The sequence below is a fragment of the Gymnodraco acuticeps genome, unplaced genomic scaffold (assembly GCF_902827175.1).
Source record: "Gymnodraco acuticeps unplaced genomic scaffold, fGymAcu1.1, whole genome shotgun sequence".
Lineage (NCBI taxonomy): Eukaryota > Metazoa > Chordata > Actinopteri > Perciformes > Bathydraconidae > Gymnodraco > Gymnodraco acuticeps.
The window spans coordinates 2199700-2217300 of NW_022990693.1; the positions used below are offsets into that span (position 1 = coordinate 2199700).

Sequence of the window (17601 nt, forward strand, 5' to 3'; positions counted from 1 at the left end):
GGGCCTGCTGGTCACTGCCACCCATGCAGATTGGCTGAACAACTTTCACTTGGACGCCAAGCGGCACAGGCACAAGAGAGTCAGTGTGTCTCAGCGGTGCCTCCACTCTCTGTCCCGCTGGAGGGACAGGGCCTATCTTCTGATGGGTGTGCCCATGGGCGCCATCCCATCCCGCCGGGAGACTGTCACTGTGGATGCATGTCTCTCAGGGTGGGGTGCGGTGTGGCAGGGCAGGACTGTGCAGGGTCAGTGGTCTGCCCAGGAAGGTGCACGCCATATCAATGTGCTGGAGCTTCAGGCGGTGTTGCTCGCACTCATGCACTTTTTACCCCAACTGGCGGGCAGGCATGTGCTCGTTCGTTCGGACAACATGTCCGCCGTTGCCCAAATCAATCACCAGGGGGGCACCAGGTCCGCACAGCTGCTCCGCGTTTCACAGAGCCTCTTGCCCCCGCCTCGCCAGTCTGCGGGCAGTCTTTCTGCCAGGAGACCTGAATCAGGTCGCAGATTTCCTCTCACGGCGCAAGCCTCCACCGGGGGAGTGGAGGCTTCACCCAGAGGTGGTGGAGACAATTTGGAGCCTTTTCGGCAGGGCCGAGGTGGACCTCTTTGCCTCGGAAGAGTCGAGGCACTGCCCCTCTGGTTCTCCTGGACGGAGGTGACCAGCCCGTTGGGTCAGGATGCCCTGGCGCACGACTGGCCGGACACTCTCCTGTATGCCTTTCCGCCGCTGCCTCTGATACTGCAGACGCTTCAGAGGGTCCTTACTCAGGGGCACAGGCTCCTTCTGGTCGCCCCCCGCTGGCCGGGGAGAGTCTGGTTCCTACTGCTGCGCAGTCTCTGCTGCAGCCCACCTTGGCGTCTCCCCGACAGGAAGGACCTTCTGTCACAGCTCAAGGGTCAGATTTGGCATCCCGACCCTCACCGCCTTCAGCTCTGGGTTTGGCCTCTGCAGGGCCCAACCCACTGTTGAGCGGTGTCACGGCATCTGTCAGGGAAACTATCCTGAATGCCAGAGTTCCATCCACTCGGGCACAGTATGAGTGCAAATGGAAGCTCTTCTCCCACTGGTGTGTGAGTAAGGCTGAGAATCCGGGACATTGCTCCATGGCCACCATTTTAGAGTTCCTGCAGTCCCTTCTGGACAGTGGACGTTCGCACTCCACTTTGAAGGTGTATATGGCTGCTATCTCTGCCCGACATGTCGGAGTCGATGGCGCCACAGTGGGGCGCCACAGGTTGGTGTCCCTCTTTCTAAGAGGGGCTCTACGGCAGCGTCCCCCTAGCACCCCAAGGGCCCCGGCTTGGGACCTGCCCCTAGTGCTGGATGCCCTATCATCTCCTCCCTTCGAGCCCCTGGCCCAGGTCGGGCTTAAGTGGCTGTCCCTGAAGGCAGCATTTCTGCTTGCCATAACCTCAGGGAAGCGAGTCGGAGAGCTTCATGCCCTCTCCGTAAGCAGTACATGCCTGAGGTGGAACTCCGATTGCTCGGGTGTCACCCTCTGGCCGAATGTGGCGTTCCTGCCCAAGGTGCTTCCACTAGCCCACTCCAATCGGCCTATCCAGCTGGCACGCTTTAACATTCCACAGGAGAGCGGCACACCTGAGTTGCTGTGCCCTGTGCGTGCCCTGAGGGCGTATATTGATGCTACGGCCTGTATACGGCAGTCAGAGCAGCTCTTCGTTTGCCATGGCGGCACTAGGAAGGGTCGTGCTCTCTAGAAACAGCGGCTGTCCCACTGGGTGGTTGATACCATCACATATGCCTATGGGGCCAGTGGCCGCCCCCCGCCATCAGGGGCCAGATGCCACTGTACAAGAAGCATCTCAACATCGTGGGCTGCCCTAAGAGGGGTGCCCCTGGAGACCATCTGCGCCGCGGCGTCATGGTCGTCTTCTGGCACATTCTCCAGGTTCTACCGGGTCAATGTCGCCACTCCTCACCCTCTGGGTGTGGTCCTGTGGCCAAGCTCCGCTGCTTCCAGCTAGGTGAGTAAGTGCTTGGATTCTTCATGACATGGTTGGTATAGGTCATCCAGTGCTAAAGCACCGCCTCTGGCGGTCAGTAGGGACGAAATAGAACGATAGTTACGGCTGTAACTACGGTTCTATGAGTCCCGGATGACCGCCAGAGTATCCTGTCACTCACAATTATTGTGTGCTCGCGAGAAGATTCTGGGAACAGATCCTCTGACGACACCGGCTAATATAGCCGGTGTCACGTGGGTCACAGGTGACTTTGTTGTTATTGGTACTCGAGCTGCACATGCGCACGATGGACATATCCAGTGCTAAAGCACCACCTCTGGCGGTCATCCGGGACTCATAGAACCGTAGTTACAGCCGTAACTATCGTTATTTTTGTAGGCTGAACCCGCAAGTTAGCATTGCAAGAGCTCCCTCAAAAATCAGTAGCTCCCTCAACAAAAACACACATTAATGATACTCTCGTGTTTTGTTCAGCAGGATAATCTCCACATTGAAAACCACTCTTTTCATTTTTAAAGCATAAATGCAATACACAGAAGTAAAAAGCCAACGCTAGGCTATAACCACACTACATTACGGTTGCAATTCTGCACGTCCCCACCGCTAAGCTAAAGGTGGCTAATGTTTGGGGTGATGATGTTATGTAGTATTATTTAGTCGCTTGTTAGCAATTGACTATTTTAAGGCACATAAAAGCTTCAGACATTCACCAGTGGGGTATTTACTGACGTATTTTAGCTGATAGAACAAAACAAGAAAATCTCCTCAGCTTGTGATAGCCACAGGTCTTTTTTTCGGCCATCTTACTGAAAAAAAAGCAAAAAAATACGTTGACTTCGAGACGAGCGGACAAGAAGTGGTAAAATGCTGACTATTTCAAGGTTCTAGGACCCATTCCTGCACAACTCTTTTAAGCTTTTCTATTTGTGTGCAGCGAGTACGATAAATGTAAGTACAAGTACACAGATGAATTTCCCAGCATTAATATTATACCTTAAAAGAAACATGAAAAAAAGAAAAGTTAGAAAAGCTCAACTAGCCCGGGGCATCTTCTTTAAGTGTATTTATAATGTGCAGAACATTAGGCGCTTTCACACCGGAGTACTTTTACCCGTACTTTCCCGTTTAGTTCCGATAGTTTCTGGAATTTTGAGTTCACACCAAAAAGAGAACTTAGTTCAGAGAACTTTTACCCCCTTTTTAGTGCCTGCTAGAGAGGTGGTACTTTCCTGGGGAGAAAAAAGTTCCAATTTCTGATTGGCTGGGCGAATTGCAAACCAGGCCTCGTAAAACTCGGAAAAGTATTTTGAAGCCGTCATTGTATTTGCTGGCATTAGCATTATTAGCATTAGCATTAGCCCCGCGCACCAACGGAGAGAGAATAACTTATGGCAACACAAAAAAATACATTGGAGCAGTGGAGTGATGAGGAGGTGTCGGCGTTCTGGCGATTTACTCGGAAGGCTTCAGTAGAAGCTGCTGGGAGTCCCAGCAGCTTTTACTGAAGCCAGTCCCCAACTCCAGGGACTTCCGGCAGGGGACTTCGGGTGGCAGTATACGCTGTGAAGTTGTTTGCGGCCTGGCAGTAAATCCAAAGCAGAAGAAGAAGAAGTGACGTCAGCGGCTTCATTTGCGTAATCTTCCCTCAGGGAACTTATTCCGGTGTGAACGCGATCGGTTCTTAGTTCCATGGAGGGTACTAAGTGCTGGCACTGATGCCCCTTTCACACCAGCGCTTTTTCAGCTCCGGCTCGGAGCTGGAGCCTGAAAAGCGCCGGTTTTTCCTGTTCACACCGCAGCGGCGCCGGCTCTTAGCTCCGGAATCCGGTTCACTTCCAGCTCCAAAAAATTGTCGGTCTAGAGGCAAGAGCTTCGGAGCTAAGAGGTGGCGTCGCTTACGTCTCTCTTTGTCGAGGCGTGCAGGAAACTAAACCCACCTCCCCTGAACATGGGTCGACTGGCATTCCTGCCTACAAGCCTACCTAGTGCTTATAAACACACTTTATAAAGTCAGGCAACACTAACCAGGCTTCGTGTGATTCTGTTTATTTGTACCTTACTTTGACCATCCGTTCACTGTTATTGATCATTGTGGAGAGAGGCAGACGTTTTGTTTTGTATTGTAGCAGCTATCGGATGGAATCAATACATGGGCTGCACAGGTTGTCGTGTCTGACTATCACAAGTAGAATCATAATAAAAATACGCTGCTAAAATGTGCCTGTAGAAAACGGTTTATGCCACAATAGGATAGCAATAGCAAGTAGTCAGTTTAGCTTCGGTTGCTATGCAAACATCACCCATTTTATACCAGAGAAACTTTCATAACAGCGTTGTGATGCCAAACAGCGTCAATTCAGACTGACACACATTCAGGGGAACTGGGGATATGTATCAGCTGCTTGTGTGAGTCGGACAGTGAATACTTTAGAGCGGCCGCTGCCGTGTGAGCTAACCCGGAGCTAACGGGAGAATAAACTCCCGTGGAAGAGCATGCCAACACTGCAGCGGTCGGTAAATGCCGCAGAAACACATTAATAAACAATGAACCACGGCACTCTGGAGAAAAACATAAGGTTGGAGAAGTCGTTATTTAATTTAATCTGGCTTCGTGTGATTAAAAGCAACACGATCATCGAGCAGCGATGTAAACGGTGACGTCATGACGCAGCAGCGGCAGCACCCAGTCGGGCTCTGGGCGGTGTGAACAGAGCGGGAGCAGAAAAGGGAAACCGGAGCTGAACCAGAAAAGCTCCCGCTCGGAGCTAGAAAGGGAAAAGCGCTGGTGTGAAAGCCGCATAAGTGCTGGGAACTAAGTACGGCAAAGTACTTGGTGTGAAAGCGGCTAATGAGTACTTTTATTGGGAACAGCATTTCCCTCATAAGGTCTTCATGTGTCTGCACAATAAATGTCATGTCACTCTAAACTTAATATGTTTTTCCATTAGACACTATGTGCATGTTGGGGCTTGTAAAATATCTTCAATTGAAGGTGAATCATATGTTCATCCATGTGTAGAGCCATTTTAAACACCTGTCCCCCATTTATAATCCTGTCTAGTTTATGCTAGTAATAGTCATGAAAATGCGATCTCACAGACGGACGGAAAGTGAAGTCAGTCTCTCAGGCAGTGAAAAACAAACTGCCACTTATGATTCAACCATTAGGCCAACGATGTGGCCACTCAACATTTCTCTGAGCTATTTTGGTATGTTTGCTACTTCGGAAAACAAAAGGCTTCTCTGAGACTGTAAAATAACTTAAATGTGTTGTGTTATGTTTTACAGACAGTACTTGCGTTCCTATAATCCCTTAACATGAGATCGAGTTACTCACTGTTTTCCAGTGTAACCCTTATTTGTTGGCGGTTGTATTTCTCCAACGTCAACTTCAATCTTATTCAGTTTTGTGTCTTTGTTTTAAATATCGAAATATAAAACTATATATATATGCCACTGTAAAACAAATGTGTAGTTGCTTGAAAGGGTTTATTTTCCTTTGAATGGTGTTTTCTCCCACTTCGAACTCTTTTATGCTTTTGATATTGGTCTTACTTTGGGTAAGACAGAAAAAGAACAATTAAAAGCTGCAGTGTTTATTAAAGTTTCTTATAAATGTTGGCATATACAGACACAGAAAGGGGACAATGGTCTTTGTTGCCACCCAAGAGTGCTATTAGGCTGCCTTCCAAATGACTTTAAGCACATGCTGTTGCTGCCCTAATAAATCAAAAAGTATTGCTGTTAATATCATTCCATGTAAAAGGAATATGCTTTGGTGGTACACGTGTGTAACATGAAAATATTGGGAGACAATTCAAATTATCAAGTGCAAAATCAAGCAACAGAAGAACATTTCAATACAAAGCTAAAAAGGTACTTTGAATGTATTTTTTGAGATAAATGGAATTAAAAGCTATGCAGAACTGTTGCATACAGTATGGAAATATTTTTAACATCAAAAAATATTTTTAACATAATAGCACTCGCTACCTATCGTGACATTGTGCCTTGTGCCATTGTGACCCCATGGATGTATAAAGAGAACTTGATACAGCATTGGAGGCGGGACCCCGTTCATTCCAAGGAAAGATGCTCAGTGGTGCATAAAGCCAAAATGACCTGACTATAGAGAGCAAAAGTACCCGTGACTGGGCCCATAGAGAGAGCCCAATTGAGCTTTCCATAAGCCAAATCCACAGCCAATCGCGGCTCAGTCAAATGAATGGAGAGGGAAAATAACACTGGATTCAGATTTGAGCACATCTTACAACTTGTAGGCCCTAATGATTAAAATAAGGGCTGTTCAAGTGTTCGTACTGGGTACTTGTTTTAGCTAAAAAATAAATGATACGCTGATATACAGATGTCTCCTTTCCAATGTAAGTCAATGGAAAAAAGTGTCCAATGACATCATGGATTGACAAGGAAGTTGCACTTTGTCAACTACGAACATTTGCTTCTGACAAGCAAAGGATTGTGGGTCAGAATGGAAAAATGAGCTAGCTTGCTTACTGCAAAATGCAACCAGGTGCACAAGGACATCCTGTTCTTTTCTCTTCTTTTGCATACTGAATTGGACATATCTATTGGTACAAACTAAATCTTTTTCTGGCATTGTACAAGTATGGTATGTGCCTTGGAATGCTGCCTCAGGCCTTATACAATAGTATATAATTATTGTGTAACTTTGAAACTAAACAAAGCTAAAACAACTCTTTTCGATAACACACATCCTTCTCAGTCACTGGTTGAACATTAACCATTGTAAAACATGTGTTTGTGAGGTTATCAGGGTGCACTGTAGCGGCGTGTGTGACCAGCCCCACATTCCTCAGCACTCCTCCTAGTGAGCCATTCACCTCACACACACACACACACACACACACACACACACACACACACACACACACACACACACACACACACACACACACACACACACACACACACACACACACACACACACACACACACACACACACACACACACACACACACACACACACACACACACACACACACACACACACACACACACACACACACACACACACACACACACACAGTCTGGGACGCTTATCTGTGTCACACAAAAAAAGAGATTACACTCTCACTGACTCACACCAGTCAGGTGGATCACTCACTAAAATCTCATACAAGGCAAGGCAAGTTTATTTATATAGCACTTTTCAACACAAGGCAATTCAAAGTGCTTTACAAAAAATGAAAGAGATTAAGAAAATGGCATTTAAAATCAGTCATTATAAAAGTTACAGTGCAGTCAATTAAACACACTCTCTCTCCCCCCTGTCATTTACTCTTCTCAGGTTCTAACTTGTTCTATGCTGGTGATGACTGTTACTGTTGTTGCACTGTCAGCACACCATTAAAAACTACTTATTTTTAGATTAAATTAGCCCATCTTTTGGGACTCAAGAGGTTTATTTTTATTTTTACTTGAGCTTTATTCCACACTGTGTCTTGACATAAACTGGGCAGTGAATATAAGTACTTAAAACACAGCATGTAATTAAGATTGTTATTGTCAATTTACAATGCACTTCCAGGATAACAGACTGAACAAAGGGTGTCGCCTTACTTCCCTATGAGTTTATACTTCTCATATCATCTCTGTGTGCTGTTGTCGTTTAGCTTATTTTTGGGCTTTTTGCTTCTCCTAATTATAATAATTTCATTATTATTTTCTTTGTTTTTATCTTATCTTGTATTGGTAATTACCATCTTGTCTTCCTTTGCTTTTGCTATCAGCATATAGCTAAGGTAAACTCAAAGGCTTTGTGGTGCTAGTGGCTTACCGGCCGGCCCACATCGTCCGACCGGCCCATTTCAGTACCGGCCCATCGGGATTCGTCCCGAACATCCCAATGGCCAGTCCGCCCCTGACTGTGACATGTCTCCATGCTTTAATGTTCAAAAAGCTCTTTATTTCTCTCATACTGCCTGTGCTGCAGCACCTCTTTTCACCCTCTGTCTGAAACCAGAGCCCAGTCTGCTCTGATTGGTTAGCTGGCCTGCTCTGCTGTAATTGGTCAACTGCTTAGAGATGTCCATACCCTTAGCCTATCACGTACAATGTGTTGGAGCGCTAGCCAATAGAAGCTTGAGTGTTACATAGTGGTGTCAATACAGTATGTTCTGGAAGTAAACAAAGGAGTCCAATGGAGGGGTTTCAGGCAGGGACACAGGGATTTTAGCCTTTGCAGACCATTTACATGCACAACAACCTTTACAGGAAAGGGAAGACAACACAAAACATAATTGGGCTCACTTCCCGCATCGACTACTGCAACTCCCTTCTCTTTGGTCTCCCTCTCAAATCCATCCACAGACTTCAACTGGTTCAGAACTCTGCCGCCCGCATCATCACCAGAACCCCCTCCATTAACCACATCACTCCTGTTCTTCAGCAGCTTCACTGGCATCACCAGAACCCCCTCCATTAACCACATCACTCCTGTTCTTCAGCAACTTCACTGGCTCCCCGTCAAATCCCGTATCGTTTTTAAGATTCTGCTCCTCACCTTTAAGGCCATCCATAACCTCACTCCTCTGTACCTCTCCGACCTCCTGCACATCAACACACCCATCCGCACACTCAGGTCTTCTGCTTCCCTCAGCCTCACTGCACCCCCCTTCCGTTTAACCACCATGGGGTCTAGAGCCTTCAGCCGCTCTGCACCCCGCCTCTGGAACTCCCTCCCACCTGACATCTGCAACACTGACTCTCTCCCCATTTTCAAATCACGCCTCAAAACATATCTCTTCACACTCGCATATCCACCCTGATCATTATCCATCACACATCCTCTGTTTTATTTATTTGATTTGTTGCATTGTCTTGTTTATGTTTCTTATACTGGTGTTAGGTATTGTGTATCTTGTTTTTTATGTGTTTGTACGGCGACCTTGAGAGTCTTGAAAGGCGCCTATATAAAATAAATGAATTATTATTATTATTATTTATATAGTGAAGCTGTTATTTAATAAATGGGTTTTTAGGAACATACACATAAGTGAGTCAGCTGTTATCCCGAGTCAGGAAGTGGGTGTGTATAAGTATTGAAACACAGAGACATTAATCATCTGCTCATTTATAGTGGACTGACAGCCTGTGGTCTGTGCAGCGCTGCCTCCTGATTGGCTGTGGCACTTTGATTGCTTTCTCAAGAGAAGTTTCCTGGAAAACCTCACATGCAATTTCTGTCCACAGTTCCTGCTTTGATTACAATGTCTGCTGGTTATACAATTTTTAACAATTAGCTTTCCCGAGTAGCGGTGTAAGCCACAGGATGAAACCACAAAGGAGGACTCAACTGAAAAACAGCAGAGAGCGGTCCCGTGGGAGGGAGACTTGAGGATTAAAGACAATAATCATTGGTTTTGCAGAATGCCAGGGTGTGTCTGACCAAAAGTGGCTCCTCCCTCTTTGCCCTTTATGTCTTTCAACAACATTTCCCGATTACAAGTCTAAATGGTTATCTAGTTTCTTCTGAACTCCATATTTCCAACCAGACATGCACTCATTCCCTCCCCCTCCTGCTGGATCCTCCTTCATATCCTTCCTTCAGATCCTCAGTATACTCTTGGCTGAGGCTGAAATAAAACAAATCCTCTGACAGAACTAATTGACTTCTTTCATTTTCTTTGTCATGGTTGAAAAGCCTAAATCTGGCAGTATGTCATCATACAGACAACATGTGAATAAACCTGCTGGTGATTCCAGTAAAACAAGTATAAACCCTGCTATTACATTTTAATCATACAAGATTTCTGAATGGCTAAATGGTGTTTCTCAAGTTCAAAGATAATATCCAATGCAGTGTTTACTTTGGCTCATCATTATTTCATGTGATGGGAACATTTTGAAATGGGCTGTTGGCCTTTCTGTATGCTGATAGGAGATCGAGGCTAATTGAGCAAACAAAAGAGGGGGTTCTTGAGTATTTATTGTGTAAAACATGAGTAATCTGTGTCACAGTGCTCTAGGGAGATCATGTGGTGTGTTTTTGGTTTCCAGTATCTGCCAAACCCACAGAGAGAGTGATTCCCAAAAATACTTTTTCAAAGAAACATTCACATTTCACTCACATTTTACAGATTAGAAAACTGTGACAAGGCTGTCATGAAGTAATAATCAGATGTTATGCTTAGATGCATCAGCTGTTGTGTAAATTCAACAAAAATAAAAATATACAAATATGTTGGGTGTACCAAACTCATTTGCGTGGAAACGGTTGACAAAATAGAAATATGTTAAACTAAATAGTAGAAAATAATTGTATAAAGGGTTGGAGCCCTAGCCAATAGAAGCCCAAGTGGTACATAGTGATGTCACTGTGGCTCAGTGGGGACAGTGTCAGTGTCCCCGGGCAAGACACTTAACCCCAAATTGCTTCTGTGGGGGCAGTATTGAGTGTATTTAAGTCGCCTTGTTTAAAAGTGTCTGATAAGTAAAAATGGAATTAAACCTAAAATGTTAAAGTGTATGCTGGCATGCAGCCAAATGGCTCACTGAATAGTCATATCACCTTCTTGCTGATCTCATCAACTGTAAGTTTCTAAGGTACAAAACCCCCACCCAAAACACTTATTTTCATAATGATTACATCCGCACCTCTGACCTCAAATCAAATCAAGTTTTATTTATATAGCACATTTATAAACGATTTTTGGTCGAGCCAAAGTGCTGTACATATAATAAAAATAGCCTAGTAGAGACACTTTACAGCAAATACAACAGCACAGATTGTTCAGAATATCAGTATGAGAAAAACGACACCCTCTATCCTTAGACCAGTGCTTCTCAAAGTGTGGTCCGCGGACCACTGGTGGTCCGTGAGCGCCCCCTAGTGGTCCGTGAGTATATTGGTAACATTTCACATTTGAAATAAATACATTTATTTACGTTTTTCCGCACTCTCGCGGGAATATCTTCGCAATGGAACGAGCTTAAGTTTCACTTTCGATTGCATGATATAGCCCAGCTAAACACCTTCATCACACATGTTGCCACTTGTTTGTACCAGTTTCAGGCGATTTGTAAAAAACTATGTGTTTTTGGATATTTGTGGAGTTAGGTGGTCCGCGAGTGTTTTTGTATTGGTTAAGTGGTCCTTGGTATGAAAAAGTTTGAGAAACACTGCCTTAGACCCTCACATCGTACAAGGAAAAACTTTCAGAGAAAACCCACAGTTTAAGGGGAAAAAATGGGAGAAACCTCAGGGAGAGCAACAGAGGAGGGATCCCTCTCCCAGGACGGACAGACGTGCAATAGATGCCGTGTGTAAATCGAAGAGATAATACATTTTACAGCATATAAACCGAAAAAAAAGTTTTTTTGACCAGTTTTTTTTGACCTGTTCTACAAGCACGCACATACACACATAGCACATTCTAATTATGACAGGATCTATCATTGTTAGGGGTGAAACGGTTCACAAGCATTTCGGTTCGGTACGTACCTCGGTTTTTAGGTCACGGTTCGGTTCGGTACGAAATAATCTGTATTTGAACTTTACTGTAGGCCTACTAGTACTCACAAAACATAAACTATTGGTTTTGGGGTTTTAATTATCATTAAACTATGAATATTCACTCAAATAAATACAAAATACAATAAAATGAACATTAAGGTGCAGCATTTCGATGAACTGAAATAATCTGTATTTGAACTGTTCTAGTACCTAAGCAGCCAGTTTGACATTATGACTTGCTTGTCATTGTATGTTTTTTTTTGAGAAAAATGAACTCGTCCACATTGCTTGCCTCTCGTCCAATGAAATGACTTGGTCGCTCTATGACGTGTTGAACCCAATATGAGCAAATTACTCTGAATGCTGCGACGCAGCACCTGAGATTACTTCCAAAAAGTTGTTCACGTTCTCAATTTTTTACGTCTAACGTTATATTTGTTCGGTACACATGTGTACCGAACCGAAGGGCCCGTGCCGACTAATTTCGGTACGGGTACGTATACCGTTACACTCCTAATCATTGTTAAAAGCAACCTCCTTTAACCTCTTCTACACCGCACCCCCGATACTGGGGGGGGGGGGGACGCGTCATCTGCAGGAAACAGCGTCTGAGGGTATCTTAATATATAATAAACTATTAATGTTTTATATTCATGTAACGGGAAGAAACTCAGCTAACTGATCTTTTTTTTTTTTTTTTTTTAAACCACAAAGCTAGTGCTGAGCCTATGAATTAGCCACGAGCGAAAAATGCTAACGGTGTTTTGCACAGAAACTCATTCATAACTCCCTTATTACTTATCGTAGCTGCACGTACAACCCATCGATCTGATCGTGAGATGACACAGAATCGATCGGTATATACATAATCACTCCATGATAAGAACTCACGAAGATATTAACAAGAACAGACATCAAAACATGTGGTGCTAGGTAGCTAAAAACGGCAACATGGCTCACCTTGGTCGTTGTCTGGTCAAAAGTGGTCTTCAATGGCATTAAAACGATAAAAACGCTGCTGAAGTTAATCCATAGGTTAATCCAATGTGTCTGTGTCCCTTTGAAATGATTTCTGATAATCCATAAGAAATAAACCTGCTTTTCCGTTTCCAGATGTCAGAGCGAGAGATAGGTTCACTCTGATGCAAACCTGCATGCGCAAAGCCCCCACCTTCTTTTTTTTACCATGTGTGTGTATGTGGAAATTCCCCTTCGATTCTATTGGCTCTAACGGTCAAAAAGAGATGTCAATCACCAAAATCGACCAATGGGTTCCAGAGAAACGGTAAAAACGCCCATTTCCACCCAAATCACCTCAGAGGTGGAGTTTTCTTTGCTAAATCTCTCTAAAAAGGTCAAATGTCACTTGTTTTGCATCAATCTTGATACAGGGTACTTATTATATGTTGTACTTTGGATTCCTAAAGCTTTTAGTCTACCTTGCCATCATCCAAGGGTAGTTTTCACTATAAGTAAAAAATAATTTTTGGACGGACACTATAATTTACAGTTTTTTACTATGTTCAATCTGAATTTTCTTTAAAATAAAAAACATCTATATTGATTCTGACTGTTCTACATCCAACTCAGAGGTTTATCAGTACTTTGAGAAAAAAGATTATTAATGTAACCCTTTTAGAAGGGAAGATATGGTCATTTGTTCTGGGAATGTCATTTTCGAGCCTGAGACCTGAAAAACAGGCTCAGGGCTTAACAGGTTAACAATGAGGCATGATTTATCATAAATACAGGAGCAAAATAACGAGTCTCTGCTACACCAGTAACGCCCCCATATACATATTTCAGTTTAAATTAACAATGTTTGGCAAAATAGCAGAGTTAATTAAATGTTTCTCGTATTATATGGATTATGTAAGCATAGCCACCAAAGCCAGTCTGACAATGACAAGATTTAGAGCCAACAAACACAATAATAATCGAATTAGGAATGCATCTCAAACCATATAAAGCTCCTCATCCCGGAAAGCTCACCGGGCTGACACTGGCATGTTAATTATTCCCTATAAATGCTTTGAATGAGTACTTGCTGCTTTCACTGTGGCATTAGTCGCTTTTTACCGAAATATTTTACCGCTGCATCTTTCACTATGATCTATCTTCTGAAATTCGAGAAAAGGACACCTTGTGTAGCCTATGTATTGATTACACATGATAGCAGGTACACAAAAAAGAATAGAAAATCAACTTACACTGCTATGCTGCTGTTAAGAACGACTGATGATAGCGAATGTGCTCATGTTCTAGCCACCTTGCGTTTTTGGTGCATCTTTGTAGAATGTTATGTACTTGCCATGAACTGATATTTACAAATGTTAATCCCAGCGTCCAATTTAATCTCCGACGCACAAGGCTTTTGGTTCTTGGTCCGGCCCGATAAGATAGTTAGCGCCGGAATTTAACCGATTCTCGGGTCCGAGAGACGGCGCCACCATGGTGGAAACACTGAAAAATTGTTTGCAATCTGGCACTATCTTCGAACCAGCCCTGGAACGACCTACTGCAAGAGAGGTATATAGGTACATAAACTATGGATCAAAGGACATTTCTGAGATGATAAGAACTGAACCCTTAACAATACAACTTCTTTCCTTTTTTTGGATCCTGATGCTACAGATGCTTTAGCACTATCTCAGCTATTGTCTTCTATTCTAGAGCAATACTGTTCTGTACCTCATGTGACTCAGGAATCTCTCAGTGCCACACAACATAACAAACATTTCTGGTCAATAACATGTCCCGTCTAATCCCTGCAGAGTGTCGGCTTGTGGTGAGGTGCAATGAGCACAGAGCAGGGCCATTACATGATGTGTGTTTGCATGTGTGAGCACTGTGCATGTGTGAGCATGCATGTATTCCATATATCAGGAGAACATCAAGTGCATCGCACAATGCAGCACAGCTAGTTTTTTATTGAGACCCAGAGCAAACAGAACACAACTTGGAGACATGCCATGTAACTCCTGCTCTGACAGGAAGGTTGGGTTTACTGGCAGATTAGCAGGGCTGCTAATATGTGCAGCACATAACTGACACTTTGAACGGCTCACTTGCAGGAAACAATGGATAAGGAACTTCAGATGGTAGGATGTATCACAGCTACACTTTAATCACCTTATAATGATCTGCTACACAATATGGTGAACGTCCAGCATTAACACAAAAAAAAAGTACTTTTCACAATCATTAAAATACTATGACTGAAGTCACACATTTTAACTGTAGAGTAATACAGGGTGCTTAGCTGCACGTCAGTGTATCCATGTCCCGTAGTTGAATACTTGTTCTGTGGTTTAGACCTTAGAGCAGTGACGTGCAGTCAGGGGAGGCAGAGCCTCACCTGTCATACTCCAATGTAACGGAAAAACATCTAAAGAAACACTAAATAGTAATAATAATAAAATGTCTCCACTGATCTGTGTTGTAAATGTGATTTCTGTTTGATTCCAATCGCTTTTTATAGTCAAAATCAGCAAATTTGCCGAGCTCCGCTACAACTACGGGTAGCGATGAGAAGTGAGGCAGGGACGAGCTCTGCCTCTCGTAAGCCCACAGTAACTGGCTGGAGCGCGGGCACTAATTTAGCGCGGGCACTTATTTTGTGAGCGCGCTCAAGCCAGTTACTGTGGGGTGAAGTGAGGTGAGGCACAGATGAGCTCTGCCTCACCTCGGAATGCCTCACCCCACAGAAACTGGCTGGAAAGCGGGCCCTAAGCGCATGCCTGCACCATCTCACTGTATGTCACCAATGTAATGTTTGTAGATCCCTTTATTACATTTATCCTCGCCATCCATAGTCTCTAAATAACTTATTTCACGTATATATGATATTTAGGCTCGCTGGTCTCATCATTCTTTCACACACACATACGGGTATTGGGCCGAGGGCGACACCGTACTTATATATACTTAATATCATAGTCTATTACCTTAATCAATATCTAGTCAACTCTAAAATACCACATATATGCAATGGCATGATAATATTATTGTGACAAGTGGGGTATTCACCTGGTGTTTCCAGAAATTAGACGTAGATGCAGCCAAAATCGACGAAGGCCACTTTCGAGGGTCGTTTTTCCATACATCTGCAGGCAGTCTGTAAGGGCAATCGGACAACCCACACAGCTCTAGTTTACGCTGGTAACGACCTAGAGCACACCCCTCAAGTCCAGAGATGTAATCCGAAGACATGCAGCGATTTCTTCGGTCGTTAATTCAGAAAAAAAAACTAATGCGCTCTGCCTGGCAACGTTAGCTAGCTGTTTATATTTGCACCTCCAGGATATTTGCACCTCCAGGAAAATGGCATATTTATATATATATATATGGCGCGCGTTGCATTGTGGGTAGCTCGTGACGTCACTGTGTGTGAAAGATATTCTTTCACACAGTGACGGCAACGGCAATGCAAAAAGCACCAGGGGAGGCAGCCATAACCTCTGCCGCACTGAAGGGGGCGCACGTGAGCCCACAGGTTCTTGTTGCTACTGTTATTCTACGCAGAGACGGTAGACGCAAACAACAAACTAGACTTTTGAAACTAGAGGAATATAAGGAGCACTTTTACAAAAAAGTAATAGAGATTGTTGTCCAGAAGGATAGCATGGACTTCCTCTTCAAGTCAAGGTAAGACCACTTTTGTAATGGGATCTTACTAAGAAAGAACAATCCAATATTTAGATTTTGGGTATTCTTTTGTTGAACGGTCTGTTTAGAATGAAGTGAAGCATAAGACTAAAAAAGCTTTTGTAACCGAATATTTCGATTAAGGTCAAATTTAAAAGAAAGAGTCAGTGCCTCACCAGCCATGAACCTCACCGCACGTCACTGCTTTAGAGGCATGCCTGGCAGAAAGGTTAACATCTGATTTCCATTAGTTTGAGAACTAGCTCCTCCTCACATTCAAGACTCCTCACCATAGTGGAAAGTAACTAAGTACATTTACTCAAGTACAAGACTTAAGCACAATCTTGAGGTACTAGTAGTTTACTTAATATTTTCATTTCATGCTACTTTATACTCCAACTCCACTACATTTTGCAGGCAAAAAAAGTACTTTTTCACCTTTGTATTTATTTGACAACATTTGATACCTGCAATTACATATAAATATTACAAAAAAATACAAATAAGCTTATACATTATGATGTTCTATTATGGATTAAGAGAACTGGCAGCATAAGAAGTGATTAAAGTGAGCTCAATCAGCTGCAAAATTACTTATAATGGAAAATGTATTAAAATCCAGTGTTTTATATTGTTGGTAAAAATGGCAATTATGCAATATGAGTACTTTTTCTTTTGGTAGGCTACTTTCACTATAATTTCTAATATGTTTGTGCTTTTGCTTTAAAATGTCAGCTGCAGGACTTTTACTTGTAACAGAGTATTACTACACTGTGGTACGTTACTACTTTTACCTAACTTAAAGATCTGAGTAGTTCTTCCATCACTGCTACTCACAATATACGAGAAAACGAAGGAAAGAGTTATTCATAGGAAAAGCTTCTGAAGCTATACGACATCTCAACCACAGCGCGCGACACACGTGATCTTATAAACAAACTTTCTTTACATCGTATTCCCACACAGAAAGGATCTACAATAAAACCAGTACTTACCTCAGTAAATGAGAGCCTTATTGTTCCCCTGGCCCAAATTCCAGAGGGGAGCAGAGCCCTGTTCAGAGTTCCTAGTCTTCCTGTAGTGGGGCAGTGTTTCTCTGTGTTGCTCCAGACATGCAGTCATCCTGTGCAGTCGACTGACCGAGAGTCACTCCCCCCTCCCCCCCCTCCCTCTGCTGCTGTAACCCGAGCCCGGTGTTCCTGCACAGCTGGCCCAGGTGAGGCACACCATCCACTTCATGTTGACACATTATGTCAGGAAATAACAGGTAGTTCACATGTTCACATTTACAACGCCACACAATAGCTGTAGGTCTAGATACATATATGACCCTGCATTTTAACCCTTTCTATACATAAGTCTAAGCAGAGGTGTTGTTGCCTACTTAAGTAATAGTAGCAATACTAAATTGTAAAATACTTATTGAAGTATTGGCATCAAAATATACTTAAGAACCAAAAGTTAAACT

General features: G+C 43.5%; 1 protein-coding gene across 4 annotated transcripts in view; it reads right to left on the reverse strand.

The window, feature by feature from the left end:
• Nucleotides 1–17263, reverse strand: part of ppp1r13l (protein phosphatase 1, regulatory subunit 13 like) — a 34019-nt gene extending 16756 nt beyond the window's left edge. For 2 of the 4 annotated variants that reach the window (XM_034230593.1, XM_034230591.1), the window contains exon 1: nucleotides 17129–17263. The gene's annotated coding sequence lies outside the window, so the exon portion shown is untranslated. Of the gene's footprint in view, nucleotides 1–15515; nucleotides 15604–17128 lie in introns of all 4 variants that reach the window. The other 2 variants (XM_034230592.1, XM_034230594.1) reach the window with 2 other exon arrangements.
• Nucleotides 17264–17601: the final 338 nt, after the last annotated feature.